This window comes from Plectrocnemia conspersa, unplaced genomic scaffold (genome assembly GCF_051122295.1).
Source record: "Plectrocnemia conspersa isolate PC_06_02 unplaced genomic scaffold, ASM5112229v1 ptg000001l, whole genome shotgun sequence".
NCBI classification, from domain to species: Eukaryota; Metazoa; Arthropoda; class Insecta; order Trichoptera; family Polycentropodidae; genus Plectrocnemia; species Plectrocnemia conspersa.
Genome location: NW_028277165.1, coordinates 3,098,672 through 3,116,608, shown reverse-complemented (window position 1 = coordinate 3,116,608; position 17,937 = coordinate 3,098,672). Strand labels below are relative to the sequence as shown.

At 29.6% G+C, this 17,937-nt stretch overlaps 1 long non-coding RNA gene across 3 annotated transcripts in view; it reads left to right on the top strand.

Annotated features, from left to right (window-relative positions):
* Window positions 1-17,937, top strand: part of LOC148238455 (uncharacterized) — a 516,616-nt gene that overhangs the window by 273,394 nt on the left and 225,285 nt on the right. Inside the window, exon 2 of one of the 3 annotated variants that reach the window (XR_015811662.1) lies at window positions 305-390. The exons of the other annotated variants lie outside the window; for them this stretch is intronic. This is a non-coding gene — a long non-coding RNA (uncharacterized LOC148238455). The remainder of the gene's footprint in view (window positions 1-304; window positions 391-17,937) is intronic. 3 annotated transcript variants of the gene reach the window in all.

The following is a 17,937-nucleotide window of genomic DNA, read 5'->3' as shown; positions in this document are numbered from 1 at the left end:
AACTTCGTGGTTTATTTTACAAAAGTATTTTTTATTAGTATACGATAATTAATGCATTCTTTGGACGGTTTAAATATAATAATAATAATGTATTCAAATCACGGCACTTGATGCAAATAAAGTTTATAAATAATATAACTAAAATTAACGAGCTGCAAGATAAGAAACTTGTGTCATAAAAATGCTTAGCACGAAACTAATACAATTGTATTGTAGTAGTTGACAACCAGTTACTGTGATATGATATATTATTTTTTTATTTATTTTGTGCGAAATGGGCTGAAATATTTACATTTATTACCAGATGTAATCCAGACGAAAAACCTTGTAACAAGCATTGCCGCTTCACGAACAAGCAAGACATCGAAATATCTCAGAAGGTTATTTCAGGTAAATGCATTGATTAAATTATCGTGCAAGTTAACTTTTAAAAATATATTTGAGAATGAATCATTGGATGTTTTTTTTGGTCAAAATTGGTGATAGTGAGGAATATACGGAATTGAGTGAAAGAGCTATTAAATTATTGCTGCCATTCCAAACAACCTATCTTTGCGAACAAACATTCTAGAAAATGGTGTCAATAAAAATGTTTTTTGTTTTAGAGTACATATAAGTTCGTACGATACAAAAAAGCGTCAGCTAATATACCCTACTCTGATCTGATGTTATTTTCAGTTTTTAACCGTGGAATTTCTGTCTAATAGTATTAACTTAATCGCTTATTTTTAAGCGTTTAAGTTACTTTCCATAAATAAGTATCTACTGGTTTTCATTTTTCATTTTAAATGCTCTGAATTTTATCGCGAATATTTTGTCATTTTGTTTATTAAAGTTTTAAGGTGCGGTGCGGATATTTAGTTTTTCTGCCACTGCTTTCTCATTTTATTTTTAATTTTAAATAATTTTATAATCATTAAAGTAAGTTAAATATAATTATGATTTTTTACGTTACTCGCTTTGTAACGAGCGTTTGGTCAGCAACAGACGCTTCATTATTATTTTTATGTGAAGGTCATTTTTATTTAAAAATATAAATATCATAATATTTAAAATATTATAAAAAGGAAAAATCCTTTCTTATCAAACGGCCAATATCGATATTTACATAGTCGCAGCATGTTCGTAAAAATAACAAATCATTTTATAGTGTGTGTATAAAATTCTCAATAAACCTGAAAGGTGTAGTTACTAAAACTTTTGATTAAATGACCTTAAACCTTCCGCGTTATGCCTTGAAAAAAGTCGCTCAGTTTCACAGATTTCAGACTCCTCGAAACCTAACTTATTCCAATGCCTAAATAAATATTGTTGGGAGACCAGTGAAGTAATGAAAATTAAAATAAAATGAATATCGTACAAAATCAAGATCCGCATAGTAAATAATCAGAGCCATATAAATAGTGCATCTAAGCATTGACCCAAATTACGTAATAAAACATACATGACAAAATAAATTCGTTATTAGTTAACGTCATATACGACAAAAAATACCCTTACAAAGACTGAAAATGACACTTGTAGAATTAAGAAACGAATACAAAATACAATATTGAAATAAACTACATTTCTTGGCAAATTTCACAGAGGCAGGTAAAGAAGCCTTTTCTCTGCAGCTAACAAAAAAACGTAGTTCGAATCGATGCGAAAGATCGTAATTTAAATAGTCCATTTAGGAGATAGTAAACACTTTTTTATCATTAGAATTTCTTTGAAAATTCTTTTTACGCCTCCAATTGCCCCAATTTAGTTTCGTTTCAAAAGTATGGATAAGTCAAGATCTGGCTTTTACATAAATAAGTACCTATATCCAAAACAGGTTTTAAATTACAAGTGTATTTTTGTGATTAACTAGATTCTCTTTTATTAAACGTCGTTTAAAGGTTCTTAAGACTATTTTTGTATTGTAATTTTTTTAGCTATTTCGTTAATCTTTATTTATGTAATATAAGGAATCACAAGAAAATAAGCTCTACAGTATTCTAATAGATTGAATGTTTGATTTTTTAATTTGAAAAATATATTCCTATCTTTTAGAGTTTTGTACTAAATTTTTTTAGATTTATTTGTAATATCATCAGATTTATTAGAGTCAATTTTTTGTTAAGTTTTTAAATCTTTAGTGTGATTCAGAGGATATGAAAGATGTTAATTTTTTCCATAACAAAGTAACATAATCTATCAGTGTTTTGCGTCCTTTATAACATTATATTTTGGAGCAATTTTGAAACATAATTTTTAATTTGTAACGCAAAGCCAAATACATATACTGATGTAGAATGTAACGGAAAACTGATTCACTAGTGGTGCCATTCATTTTTAACACATTACAGTCCAGTCATGTGTTTGATAGCAAAACTTCGCGGTCAATCAATTCACGCGTTTCGAGAGTTCAAAATATTATAACTTAGGCTTGTAAAAATATTTAAATTTATTTTAAAAATATATACGTATCTTACAACTTGATCATAATAAAATTCAAATAGCAGATATATAATCAAATTCCATTCATTTTCTAGCATTTACGATTTCTTTATCTACCCTTGTGCGATAAAGAAAACCCTCCTCGCTATCGAATTCCCAGCATTGAAGGAACGATATAAAAAAATTAAGAACAACACCGAGGGGGTGCTCAACACAGCGCAAAACTGGAATTCGTCCTTTGAAAGGAGGAGGGTGACAATGAATGAATATACATAAGCATTCGAAACGCAGCACTCAATGATCTGATTTAATTACAAAACATCAAAAGTGGTCGTTTTCCCCCTCGTCACTAGCCATTTCCACCAAATAAGAGTGAGTGAATGCCCCCGAAATTACCTCGGGGGCTATTGGGAACTGGGCGTGCGAACGAGGAGCTCAGGACGGACAGGATCGTAGAGCTCATTCAATCCCATTCGGGAAAGAGATAATATCTCTTGTCATTCTGTAAAATTCTCCGAGATGAACATAATAGAATCGAGCGTCTCGTTTATTTTGTATTTTCGGTCCATTATGCCCGCTCGGACCCCTCGCTGCAAGAGTAATTTGATCAAAAGGTGCAGATCTTAATCCTGTCGTACAATAGACCTTGTACAATTTTTTGTACGGTAAATTTATAACCATGGTTATAAATCAAAATTATGAATTCGATGCACCACTTGTAATGTCGGCGGACTTTGCTGCATTCGTTATGTATGATATTTTGTACAGGATGCAGATGATATTAGAACATAAAAAAAACCATTGAGAATTCTGCAATTTATTCTACTAAAAACAATTTCATACTCAGTTTTGCATAATAAAAATAACCATAATTTTGTTAGTAATATACAATTATTAAAATACACTTTCTGTAAATTTCTAAAAAAACGATAAGAATTCGGAAATTATAAATTTCTTGATATGTCTGGAATTCACTTTAGAAAAAAAGTCAAGTGGCTTGTAAAATATTTAAAAAACTAAAGTTTGTTTTTTTTCCAGAATTGGGTATTTATTTTTAGTGTAGTTATAAATACAATCTTTGGATTTTTAACACTTTACCGACCGGCAGTTTCACTACCAGACTTACGCTAAATACCGGCACTTTTTCGCAAAACTTCGCGAATTTTACCTTTTTTATTTAAATTTATGTATCTTTTGATACGGTCCGAATATTTCGTTGAATTTTTCTAGACATGTTATAAATGTATCAATGCATCAATTCAAGTTATTATTAGATGGTTCTCAACATGTGGTTCGCCGGAAATAAAAAATAATTATTACTTTTCCTTATTATTAGATTTTTAAAATGATTATATTGATTTTAAAATTATAAAAACGAATAACCTAGAAATTTTAATAAAAATAATTTAAATTGAGTTAACCAGTGGTTCTCAATTTTTTTTAAATTTGTAAAAACTTTTTTCAAGCAAACTTTTCTTTTGTATTGTGACATTTTTACTAATACGAGTTTACTGATATATAATTCATTAGCAATAAGATATTCACTAACCGTTGTAATTCACTCCATTTTAATGTGAAATTTTCCAGGCACATACACAGATAATTTACATTGTCTTTCACGTGTAAATCACTTTTCACAATAACTAGTTATATAATGAAAGTTTAAAGTGTCTCGATTTTTTACCGTTTTTTGCAATTGCAACAATATTACCCCATATCGTTTATATTTGGTGTCAAATATTCGTAATTTTGCATTTTTCAGATATTCTGGTAAAACCCGATTTTTCCTTATGGTACCACAGATTCTATTTTTTTTTTCATATATATTTTTTTTGCTATTTCAACACTGTTATAAAAATCGTCCATATAAAGATGATACCATTTGTATTTATTGTCTGATGTTATATGTGATATTGAATCTTGTAACGAAATTCCAGGTCCTGAATATATTTTAAATATCGATATGTATCCTGACACTAATTCACATACCATTCTTATCACTATACCGTACTTTGTGAGCTTACTGGGGTTGTATACGTGAAAATTTAATCTTCCACACCATGGGATCATACCCTCATCCAGAGATATGTTTTGGCTTGGTTTGTACATATTTTTTTAAATCTTTCGGGGAAATAATCAATTATTTTTTGTACTTTGAACAGTAATCCTACATTATCAGGAACATTTTCATTATTGGAAAAACGCAGGTAACGTAATATTTGATAAAACCTATTTCTACTCATAATTTTTGTAAATATCAAGGTTCCTATTAGTGGATTTATTGTCTAATACAGGTGTAATGAGCCTTTTTTTACCAGGCCCATTAGCAATATCAACTCAAACCAATTTTTTAATTCTGGTACCGTTACATCCACCCATTTTTTAGATTTTATTTGCAGTTTGTATCTGTTGATGTGTTGATTATGGCGTCTATTCGTTTCTTCTGCAATAACGGGAAACAAGTCATCTTCAATAAAGTTTTGTGTCTTGTAAATATTTTTCTTGTTCATCTTCCTCATTGCTCATGAGCATCATAGCATGTGGACGATTTCTTTCATGAACAGAGGAGTCAGAATCACTATCACTATAATTTTCATTGTCACTTGGAATATCTATATATATTTAACACTATATTAAATAACATAAACTGTAATTATTTTCACGTAGATTCTACACTCGTATCTAACTAAATTACTAACTATGTTTTATAAACAGTTCGTAATATTTTTCGAATATTCACTCGAGCACACGAAAATCAGATACACTTCACACGATAGTATAACTTAAACTTAATTCTTATCCATAAGTTTTTATGTGTATCGTGCTAATAATTCAAAAATAATAACTCGAAAAAATTCCCACTTTCTAAAATAATGTGTCACTGAGATTCGGTATTTCCAGTAAGCCAGTAATATCTGATGGGAGATAATATTTACTCACAAAAAATATGTTGGAATTTCCTTATAACAGGATAGAAAAAAATACAATAGAATCTTACTAATCTGACAATCTTGAGATTCTCAGTAATCCAATACTATCTAATGGTTAATGATATGATAAATTTTTAGTGTCTTGTACTTTTTAAATATGTACATCGTATTTTTTAATTTTATGTAATTTGACTTTATTTCTAAATAAACCCATTTACCCAATAAATTATTTTTAAATATACATATTTATATGTTTGTGTATAAAATATCATATTTTTTCTTTTTTTACACCGTCCGAAAAAAAAGTGTGCTGGATAAAAGTTTTTAGAAATTTGAAAAAGTTTGGGAACCGCTGGTTAACTCAATTTAAATTATTTTTATTTAAATTCCTAGATTACTTGCTTTTATAATTTTAAAATCATCAATCAATTTTAAAATCTAATAATAAGGTAATGTAATAAATAATTTCTATTTCCGGCGAACCACATGTTGAGAACCACTTAATAATGGCTTGAATTGATGCATTGTTACATTTATAACATGTCTAGAAAAATTTGTTAAAATATTCGGACCACATCAAAAGATACATAAGTTTGTCTGGTAGTGAAACTGCCTGATGAAAGAAATATAAAATATATTTATAAAACCTTCGCATTTGTCTAAATATAATTTAAAAAAAAAAAATTAAAATAAAATGAAAATTCATACATTTATTTAGTCATCTCTTAAAAAAAAAGCAAATAAAACACTAAATATATATTTTTAATTTGACATGGAAACGAAAACATACACAGGACGCCAATTGGCGTCTGCGGTGTTTAGCTTTCGGCACACTCAGGACGCCAATTGGCGTGAGCGGTAGGTAAAGTGTTATAAATTATTTTGAAGTTTGATTCTTTTCAATTCAAATTTCATTTTGACTTGCTTAAAATATTTACTCCATGTTGATATTTTTTTAAAAGTAATATGGAAAATATAGTGTGATATATTCAATTTTTCCAAAATCTTCGAATCTTACCTGAAATTATTTTTCAACATTTTAGGTTTTGAGAATCATTTTGCTTGGGTCGAATTGAGTCATATCCGGATATATACGCAAATATGTTTTAATGCACGGGAAAAGCTTAAATACTCATTCATTTAAATTTGCTGAAAAAAATATTATAAGTTTTTCTATGTATTTTTTATCTAGATTATCATATCCAATTTTTTTTATATTTGCTTTGTAAGTTTTGAGCTAAAGTCTGCTACGAATTAGGAGTTCAATAACTACTCTTTGTTTGTTAATTGTGGGTGATGCTCTTTTCAGGGATTTCGTCTGTGTTTCATCCGGCTATAAAAATAAATATTTCGGTCCATTTAGCACAAAATAAATAAAAAAATAATATATATATAAAATCACAGTAACTGGTTGTCAACTTCTACGTTAGTTCAGCTTGAGTGTGTTTTGGATAAAAAGTGGAAACTGTGCCGTTCACTGCTGTAGATGACCACTTTTGCATTTGAACGTCTTATATGTAAGAATCTGGTCTCGATTCTATATATGTATTACAAATTCATCTGAGGATCAGAATCCTTATATCTAATAAGGTGCTAGAATACAAATACGGATACGATCCAGACTTCCATCTTCAAACCTAAATTGACCTCCTCTGCCTCCCAAACCAATTGTTATCGCCGCGTTTCATCGACCGTCTCAAGCCCCATTATTAATACATCCTAGGGTACTTTTCGTCCAGACGCTGACACTTCCATTTGGCGAAATTGCCATGAGTCGCCGCGACACTTATCGCAGCGGCGCACAATGGTCATTGTTCCCGCTAATGAAACACGTCGCTCCGGGGGCAACGAATACGAGCACTCATTGTCGTCTCGAGCCAACAAAAGGTGCTCGCCAATTCCAATATGCAGTGCATATATATTTATACACATTCTCGGGAGCCCGCATATCCTTTAGCCGCAGGCACCGCCAGGTGCTCGCCTTCGCCCAAAGGTTGCCCACACCTGCGCCGGCTTTCCAAATCACTGAGACTATTTGAAGCGACACTCTTTTTACCTGAACGCCACCACCCGAAGCGAACGGTAATTGATCGAAGGGCAAAGGACCTAGGATTGCGTTAAAAATATGGGCTATTCTAGAATAAGTGTCGTATGTGCATTCTTGTAATTGATGGCATTCATGGATTTTTTTCAATATAATCTGCTTTCGATCAAGATTTGGGTGCGTTCGAAGAATAGTAAAAGTTTTGTTCATTGCGACTTTATATTAAAGGTATCGCATAAATCAACGGTTGAGAAATTTTTTAACAAATAAATACACAAGCTTGTTATTGTTAATGTTTCCTGTTGTTCGCTTCCCATCAGAATTGAGTCAATATAATACTCAGTGGACCCAAATCTGGATAATAACAAGCGCTCAAATGTATCCCTAAAATTCTGTAGTACTGAGTAATCACCCAATTACGTCAATAGCTTTATATTTATTATGAATTAAAAAGGCGACATTAGTTTATTACATTACATAAAATCAGCATTTCTTAAAATAATAATTTGGTTATTATTAAACTCTTGTTATTCGTGGATTTATATATGTTTTAGTGCATTCAGGGTTAAGAACCACACTAGATGATCCCATCGCGAATATGCCGCTCCCAAGCAAGTGCCGCCCGGGCCGCTCCTCCGCCTCCCCATAGCTACGCCACTGCATTTACTAAAACATAATTACTATTTTAGGCACATGATTATTATATTATTATAAATCTGATTAATGTATTTAACGCATGTTAAATTAACGTTAATTTTAACATGGTATTTTATACATATTATCGTATTATTATATCTTATCGTATGATTTTTATAGCATTTACACAAAAAATAAATGTTTCTTTTTTCCACGGAACAAATCCTTGCCAGTATTAATAATATAATTATTCTTAAGTCATTGACCCTTGCATTATTATGTTCATAAAAGTCGAATTAAAATTCTAATCGAAATTTCTAAAGTCATTAAGCTTTTTTTTGTCAATTGTTAAGCTTTCAAATAGTTCATTGGAAATATTTGTGCTTTTTCGTATTATCTGCTTTGAACTTAGCGGATTTAAATCTAGTTGTCTCTAAAATTGCAGCGGTTGTAGACAATTTAAAAATATTGGAATATATGAAATCCTTAACAAGAAACATTAGTTTAGCGAAATTTAACTTTAATTTTAATTTAATTTAAATTTGACATTAAACAATACATATCAAAGTATAATGAAAACTTTACTATCCCTTTTGCCATCATAAAATAAACACTTCTAGATGTGGAAAAACTTTAATGTAATTTTTTAATAACATTTTGGGGACCAGTGGCTTTAAAATTAAAATCTTCCATATTTGAAATGTCTTGTAAATATATTTTTACTGGTATTTTAGTGAAATCATATCGGAAAACATATTCACCGGTAGATATATTCTATTGGTGAAAATATAATTTATCTGAAAGTGGTGGTAAAATTATATGCTGCTCTTAAACAGTCATTTCATAAGAGTGATGATCTTTAACTGGCAGTTTTAAGCAACACAACCAGCGAATTTCGGTTTAAAGTTTCACTAAAAAATAGTTGCGAAACTTTATTTTCCGTTTAAACTCAAACCATACCTATACGAGCAAACCCAACTACAGTTTTTAAAATTTCATTAGATTGATTCGTTTTGATTAGGATTGGGTTTGAACAGCAGTTTCGCAACTGTTAAATTGCGTTTTATAGACATTTAAAAGCAGTATATAATCCCATCAGTTAAATATTTTTTCACTATTAGAAATCTAAAATCTATTAGGATATGCTCTTACTAAAACTAATATATTTATATTAGTGAAAATAAAACTCTACTAAAAAATTCACTGTAACTTAGATAATAATGAAATATAAAATTTAAATATAATAATGTGCATATTTGGCAATAAAAAAATATCTAGATAAGATCAACATTTGTTAATAAGTTTACGTAACTTTTAGGTTTAATACCCCACCTAAGTATAACATTTTAGCTTCTTGAAATTATTATCTTAATCTAGATTATTAGGCTAATTATTTATAAAAGAAAAGTTGACAAAAACCTCTTTGCGTAGATAAGATGTAAAATGATCCAGTTACTTGAACTAATATGCAAATTGAGACATATTTTTCACATATATTGTATTTTATAATATTAACTTTAACTTTTAAATATTACTCAGACTCATAGTAACCAGAAAAATAAAGCAATACATCATTAAAGATCGTAGTTTTAAACTGTAAAATTGATCGTGTCTATTATAATTATGGTCCGATCAATCACCTTAAATTATCTTTTCGAGGCGATTAACTAAGACGAGTTAGGTTGTATATTAATACTATTAAGTGCTCTAATATTAAGTTAAATGTTGTACTATATATGTATGTGTATGTATGTATAATATATACATAGGCGTATATTTCATTCGCGTACAAAATTATAATTATAATTCAGTTTATATTTATTTTTTTCCTTAACATAAAAATTTACTACCTAACATTTTAAAAGGGTAAACCTTAAATTTAAGATAAGCATATCTGCAAAAGAAAAACAACCTCAGATATCGTATCTCCTATACGCTCACCGATTTTTAACGAGCATAATAGCCCATTCATTGTTAAATAGTGCGTGTTTAGAATCTCTCCCCTCGTTTGGAATTAATGCTAATCCCGAAAAGGGTTTTAGAATAATGCCCGAAATAAAAATAAATAAAAAACAAACCCTTTTTTTTATTATTTAACACCCGTATCTTCGAATTATCGCTACGTTATATTATATTAATCCTTTCGACCTGCGAGGCGGAATTTTATTTATGAACAAGCTACGTTTCTATTATTCGAGTTTCTTCTCGGTGTTCTTTTTATTTATTCTTCTTGCGGACTTTTCGCATGAATAATAGATATTCGGCACGCAACAAACATCTGGCCGCCGTTTTCGCCATCAATTTCTATACATACTATACACCAGCAGAGTATCGGTAATCCATCAGATTTTGACTAATTCCCCGGGCCGCCATTGTGTGTAGAAATCGGAGGAGAGAGAGAAAATATTATTTTTCTTCCGTTCGCCGAAAGGGAAGAATAATGGCCGCGGTCGCAACCCCGCAGGGAGACCGTCTCTCAAAACACGAAAACAAGTTTTAGCGCTCTGTAATAAGTTTTAGGCGGCTGAGAAAAAGGGGGGCCAAACTCTTCGGTACAGTGGTACAAAACGGCTAATTTTGGAAAAAATAACATCACTCCAAACGAGCATTTCGACTGTAAGGGCTCGAAAAACTTTTGTGTCGTATTCTTTATCAGTTCATGCAGGTAAAAAATACTTATTTACATATGTATAATATGTTGGTACAAGGTAGGGTTTACCATTCACATTAGACATTTTTAGACTATTTCTCTCTACAGTGATTAAAGTTAAATGTGGAATTCGGTTTCCATCAATTGTCTGTCCCAAGTGTCGAAAATGTCATATTAAGTAATTTTCGTGATCTGATTTACTATACTATTCCAAAATATTCTTACGATCTCAATAAGAATGTTTTGACTAGAGAAACTTTTACTACATATCTTAAAATCATTTCAAAAGTAAGTGAAGCACGGAATATATTTGTCCGATTTTTTCTATATTCTATTTGCGTTAACACAGTCAGTACAAGAGCTATCCATTTCATCAATCATAATTGAGAAAGAGATGGCAAGTTTGTGTTTATGCCCCTAATATTAGCTCTAAAGCACACGATACGGATTTACGTTCTATATAATTATCATACTTCTACTACTAGTAAATTATTTTTTTTAAATCTACTCACATTGTCCTATTTTGTAATTTTTACAACATTTGTTTATCTGATTTTTTAAGCATATCTAATATTGTCTATTGTAATTTTTTTGTGTTTATACTTAGCATATTTTTCATTCTGGATAATAAGCCTATTATTCTACTATTTTTTTTTAATATGTAATAATAAATTACAATGTTCCTTAAAATTTAATTAGGATCTACAATTACTCCTAAATATTTTATATTATCAAATATTTCTAAAAAAGAGTTATCTATAACTATTTTTATATTATTATCTAACTTTTTTTTATAATTAATAAACATACATTTAGTTTTATTCTCATTTAGTTTAAATACATTATATTTTACCTATATTTCTATTATACTTAATTCATTATTTAAATTATCTACAACTTGTTTAATATTATCACCTATGCAATACATAAATAACAATGGTCACAATTTAGACCCCTGTGGTACACCGTGAGATATTAATTTCCCTTTGGGATATGCATAATTTATTCCAACTTTTTGCTTTCTTTTATTTAAATAATTATTAAAACATCTTAAAACTATTTCACTTATACCGATATTCTCTAATTTCTTCTTTCTATTCTTTCGAAAACTCTCTTGAAATCCAAGAAAACTGCTCCAATGATTTTGTTTGTATCCTCAGCCAACAGCCAATAATTTATCACTACTTGTAATGCAGTCTCAGTAGAATGTTTTTCTCTGAATCTTGATTGTTGTTCACATAGGATGTTTTGAGAAATAATAAAATCCTTTAATTATTTGATTACTATTTCTTCCATCACTTTTTCTATACAAGGCAACATGTTGATTGGTCTCATTTCCTCAACCTTTTTACTATTTTTTATTTAAGGTATAAGTACAATAGTAGTAATCTTCACATTTTCAGATACTTCTCCTTCAGAGAGTGCTTTATTTATTAAATAATTTAATTAAGCTCCTATTATTTCCCAAGTTTCTTTAATTACATTTATATCTAGTTCATTAGTACTGGTTCTTTTTTTTAATTAATATATTATGTTTTGAATGTATTCTATTGTAACTGATCTAAATTTACTGAATTAAAAAATAAGAGACGATGAACAACATTTTTTTTAATTTCCGAAATTACACAAATTACTCATACTTCAGAAATAATATTGTGCAGCTGTGGATTTTCTCAATATATTTTTAAAATATAACATCCTGATTCTTTTTATTAAATAGAATTATGCATGTACCTGTATTCATTATTCAAAACTTTATTTCACGATTATTCATAACTTGACTTTATTAAAATGATGTTAAAAATCGAATATTTGGAATTTTTTTTTAATTTTTTTTGGAATTTGGTTCAGGGACGACATTTCAGATTTTTCTACGAGGCATTTCGATTTAATTAAAATGAATATTATTTATTTAAATGACATGCAATTTTCTGACCGAATTCATGAGGGAGGGGGGGTTTCCCCACCTGCACCCCCCCAAATGGCAATAATAATAAAATCCTACTACAGGATTTTATTGCTTTAAAAAATGTGTATTATTTAGAATTTTATAGAAAAAAATAATTTTATTTTAAAAATATTTTATTTTAAAAATATTTTATTTTAAAAATATTTTATTTTAAAAATATTTTATTTTAAAAAGATTTTATTTTAAAAATATTTTATTTTAAAAATATTTTATTTTAAAAATATATTATTTTAAAAATATTTTATTTTAAAAATATTTTATTTTAAAAATATTTTATTTTAAAAATATTTTATTTTAAATATATTTTATTTTAAAAATATTTTATTGTAAAAATAATAGTAAAATCCGGTGAACCAAGTCAATAAAACTGTTAAATAACTGAATAACCGGTTTCGGTTTTAACCGGTTTGAAACCCCTAATACCAACATAACTTATAGTTTTACATATTCACAAAATAGTTTATGGTTTTGGATTAGCTTGCATAGTCGCTAGAGCTAAACCCAATTACAAATTACTATATATTGTAAAGAAAAATGTTGACTAACACAGCTTAATAGCTGTGCTGTAGTGGGGAAAATTATTAGTTAATAGTAAAATTTCGGTATATTGTAAAGAAAAATGTTAACAACTGTTAAATATTAACCTTACATAACTTTACAACCGTAGTGAAGATACTTATTAATGTGCTGATAGTGGTTACTTAAAATTATTTAAATTTTTCATTTGAAATAAGCTTAATCGAATTTTGCTCATATTGTACGGTAGTGTTAACATTTTCGTTATAAAAAAAAGAGAACTTTCTTTGTGTAAAATGCTGACAGCCATTTTGGCTATCTAGATATTCTGCCATAGATTAATTTCTAATGGATCTGTTCTTAGTTTTTTTTTCTATAAGCCTACACGATTTTGATCCAATGTATTGGCTTGTAATTTAATATATACAAGTAATGCCTATTATAAACTGACTAAACTACGCCAACGTAGAGTATATTCTATTATATTATATAATAACGTATTGTATCACAAGTGCTCCCGCACACTACAAGATTTTAACATGTCATTAATAGAATCATAAAAGCAGACCCCCTCGGCGTCAACGCCTCCGCCGAGGGTCCCAGGGGGGCCGCTAATGGGGGGCCCCAGCGACATTTCGAATCGAACTCGATAAACAATCGCTTAAGTGGCCCCCATGCTCGATTCGAACTCGATCGAAATAATATTCTACGTTTACGACCAATTGTTTCCATACCTATACGCTTCCCAACATTCGCCATGAACAATAAATTAATAACAACAATACGCCTTGCATATTATTTCATGCGAAAAGATTTTGGTGGTCTAATATATATTACTAAGAAATAATTTTCTGTAAATATTGATGTAAAACTTCTGCGCTTTATTACTATTTTGTATTAATACAAAGATGTATCTATCTGGGAGAGGAACATCTGCGCCTGTATAGTAAAGCCTCAAAGTTGCGGTGTCTTGAGATGGCATGAGAGATAAATATTGTAATTGTATGAAATGTCTACTGAAGCGACCGCACACGGTCGGTTTATCGATAACATCGAAGGATAAACAATAATGAACAATATTCTTCGCTTCTTGTGGTTGTTGTAAAGAGTGGCGGGTCTTAGTAATGGTCCCTCGATATTTTAAGATTTTTATCTATGCCTTGCTTTTTGAATCTGGAATTCTTTAAATTAGAAACGTTATTTAAACACTACTAAAAAAATAATGAAACGAAAACAACTTCGTCATTTTATCTTAAAAATAATATATGACTGCAAGTTAATTATGTATGCACGGTGTCATTTTTGCGCAAAAATAACAAATAAGTAGTTTAGTTTCAGTTTGTGCGTTATCATGATAAATAATCCAAGACTTGTTTCCCTACAATCATTTACGTTTTCTCAGTTTCTTCAAAAAAAAAAAAGTAAAACTACAAAGTAAGAGTTCATAATGGAATATATTCTTATAATCGAAGAACTTAATAAGAATAACCTTGATATTTGTTCGAACTTGACGTGTTTTTTTAGACTTTTGTGTCATTGATATAACCATACCCATACACCCTTAATTAATTACTTGTTATAATGCGTTTTTTGTCTGTGTCATTGTTTTTTGTTTTTTGGAGGCCATTATTTCATGCCAAAAAATATTTATTTTAAATCACTTATATGAACCGTACGAGATAGCAACATCATTTGCAATCTTGTTTATAGTGATTCGGCGACAAGTACATTGTCCCAAATTTTTATATTTTTATCTTTACTGTTGTCTTGGAAACGTTTGTCCTATTCATAAATCAAAAACCTTCTTCAAAATTTATATCACTATGTAAACCGCAAAATTAAATGGAAATTTATTTAATCCGTTATTTTTAAATTAAAGAAATCGCGACAAAATGCATCGTTAATAATTGCCTATCAAGCGCAAACTCTTGTACAATATGGCTCACAATTGACATTCGCATAACAGACATTATAGTTACGCAAAATACACAAAAATGTATATTTTTAAGTTAATAAATATTTTTTGACCATACTTCATAAAATCTGTTTCTCATTGTGTGATATGTCGTTAATGGGTTAATATAGTATTAGAAATTTCTCATTTCGTTGTTCAAGTTGTTCTTATCGTGACTTCTAAATTGTGACTAATGGCGAAAGTGGTTAAAACTCGCATTACAGACATTATAGTAAGATAGGAAAGTTGAAATCATATAATTGTACCAACACCTGCCAGATAATATTTTCACTGGTAAAAATGTATATCTACTAGTGAAAATGTATTCCGATATGATTTTATTAAAATTACATATTTAAAAAAATATTTTCGGGATAGATTCAAGACCGTTTTTTTTAGATTTCCTTTTAGGAATAACCATATGAAACTATATGTATTATTTATTTATTTTTCTGAATTAAATCAAATTGTCAAAATACTGTCTATAAAAAAATTGAATTTATATAGTTTAGCTGGCGCTGTTGTTGATTTTTCGTTATTTATCTGCTTCTTCCTGAGGTATTCGATCTAAAAATTCAGATCGAATACCTAAATTTACTGCTCCTAATTTACATTCATTGAATATTTTCTCTCATGTCAAACGTTCATAAAACAATAAAATTTTAACACAAACGGAGCCGCGTCAAAAAACGTCAATCTGTCACTTTGAATTATATTGTTTATTGTGAAAGTACTTCCTAGAAAATTGGTGCTTTTGAAGGCAATGTTCCGATCCTTTTATATATTGTATGATATGTGTAAAAAGGGCTAAAGTAAATTATACCTGAAATACATTAGTATGTAGGTACACCGCAAGCAACTGTGTTAGTTCAGATTCATTATTTAAGGTCGATTTTTACTTTTTTTTGTAAATATATGCTTGCTACGACTTTTTATAGAATTGGGCCACTCAAGGAGGATTTATTCCCTCCCCCATCCTCTCGGCAGGCCTGCATATATACAATAATAACAGCCATAGAGCAGTCCACAATAACCGACAAGCCTATGGCTGTTGCCGTCCAGCTCCCTAATACGCTAGCAGTGCACATTGATTTATTTCACCGCCAGAAATTTACCGCCAGCAGTTTACCACCACATCAATTTTTATTTATATGTACATACTAGTTTATTCATTGGTTTATTTATCGAGGTGGCAAGTCATTTTTTTAAACCAAGACGTATTTTAAGACATTATTGACATGTTTTGAATTCTCTTTAAATCTGATCTTGACATTTGCGAAACTTATTTAACGTAATTATTTTGTGAACTTTCATTAGGTTAGGTTTGGGTTTGAACAGAAAATGGATGTTTCGCAACTTTAACAGTGAAGTTATATTTTTAACAGCATTAATGAATTTATTTAATACAATTTATTTATAATTCCACTGGTTGATATCAGTGAAACTGTATTTATTCACTGCGACGACTATTTTTGTATGCATGTGAAACGATCGTTATTTAAAATATTTTTTTTTAGTGTGCGAGTAATTTAAAAAAATATATTAAGACGATCGCTTGGTATTCGCCTTCAGTCTCATCCAAAACTCATTTTCAGACACACTTTACGGATCGATGGAGAGATTGCACCGTGCTCTCAAAGTTTTGCATAATACGTCTATTCACCAGTCTCGGCAATATCGCCAAAGTGTTCTTGTTCCTTTGCGACTGAAAAATGTCTATGTCTCGGCCAACTTTTGCGCTTTGGCTCGGTGATTTAGACTGGCAACTTTGTTAATATATCGCTCGGGATGACCGTGTTGCACAATAAAATGCACGCTGCATCCAAAGCTTTGGACTGATACGAGCACTAAAATCTACTAAGCCCGTTCGCTATGCATAACTGAGAAAGAAGTTGTGCAATGTGGCTGTATGAAAATTTTTCCGCGGAAAACTCTCTCAGAGGTAAAATTGCAACAGGGTGTGTAATAAAGTCCTTTGGCTTGGAAATGAGTTATACTCGGTGAGGATTAACTTGGAGAATTGCGCGGATTTGCCTCTAAAGCCATGACCGTAGTAGGGAATAAAAGCAAATTGCATTTTTATCGCGCGGGAATGATTCCATTATTTGAAATGGTAAATTAGTTGTGTAATAACACTAAGTGGGAGGAAAACTGATCCCTAGCGACTTCACTTTTTTAAATGGATAAGCTAAGAAAATCACAAAGAATTAAATAGATCTGACTGTAAAATACAAAAAATCAATACGTATTATAATGTTCAATATCAATCGTGTGTTGTTTTTGTTTCTACCTGCGCTACAATAACGGTTATTATCGGTTAATAACAATTTTACACGTATGACATATTATTTAAAACATGTAATTAAAAACATTTCAGAAATTAAAAAAATATTTTGTAATTTCTGAAATGTTTTTAATTACATGTATAACATACATAGAAAATATATTTTCAAAAAATTTACATATTTTAAAATACAATTAATTAACTTTAAAAAATAAAATTTCAAAATAAAATCGTGTGTTTCGGATAAAAAGTTGAAGCTCTAACGTTCATTAATTTAAATTCCGATTTAGCTGGTTGTTGCTATTTAGACAATAGTTATCATAATTTGTATCAAAACAGCAATAAAACATTTACTTATTATATTTACTTTTAAAAAATTCTTCTTCCTACTGCTTTTTCTAATTTTTTTAATGCAGTCATATAAAATTCATATAGTTTTGAATTTTAAACGCAACTTCACGTACTGCTTTTTTGACACTTAAACCCAGCAACTCACCAGTGAGTCACTTTTTGATTATTTTTTTAAGCAA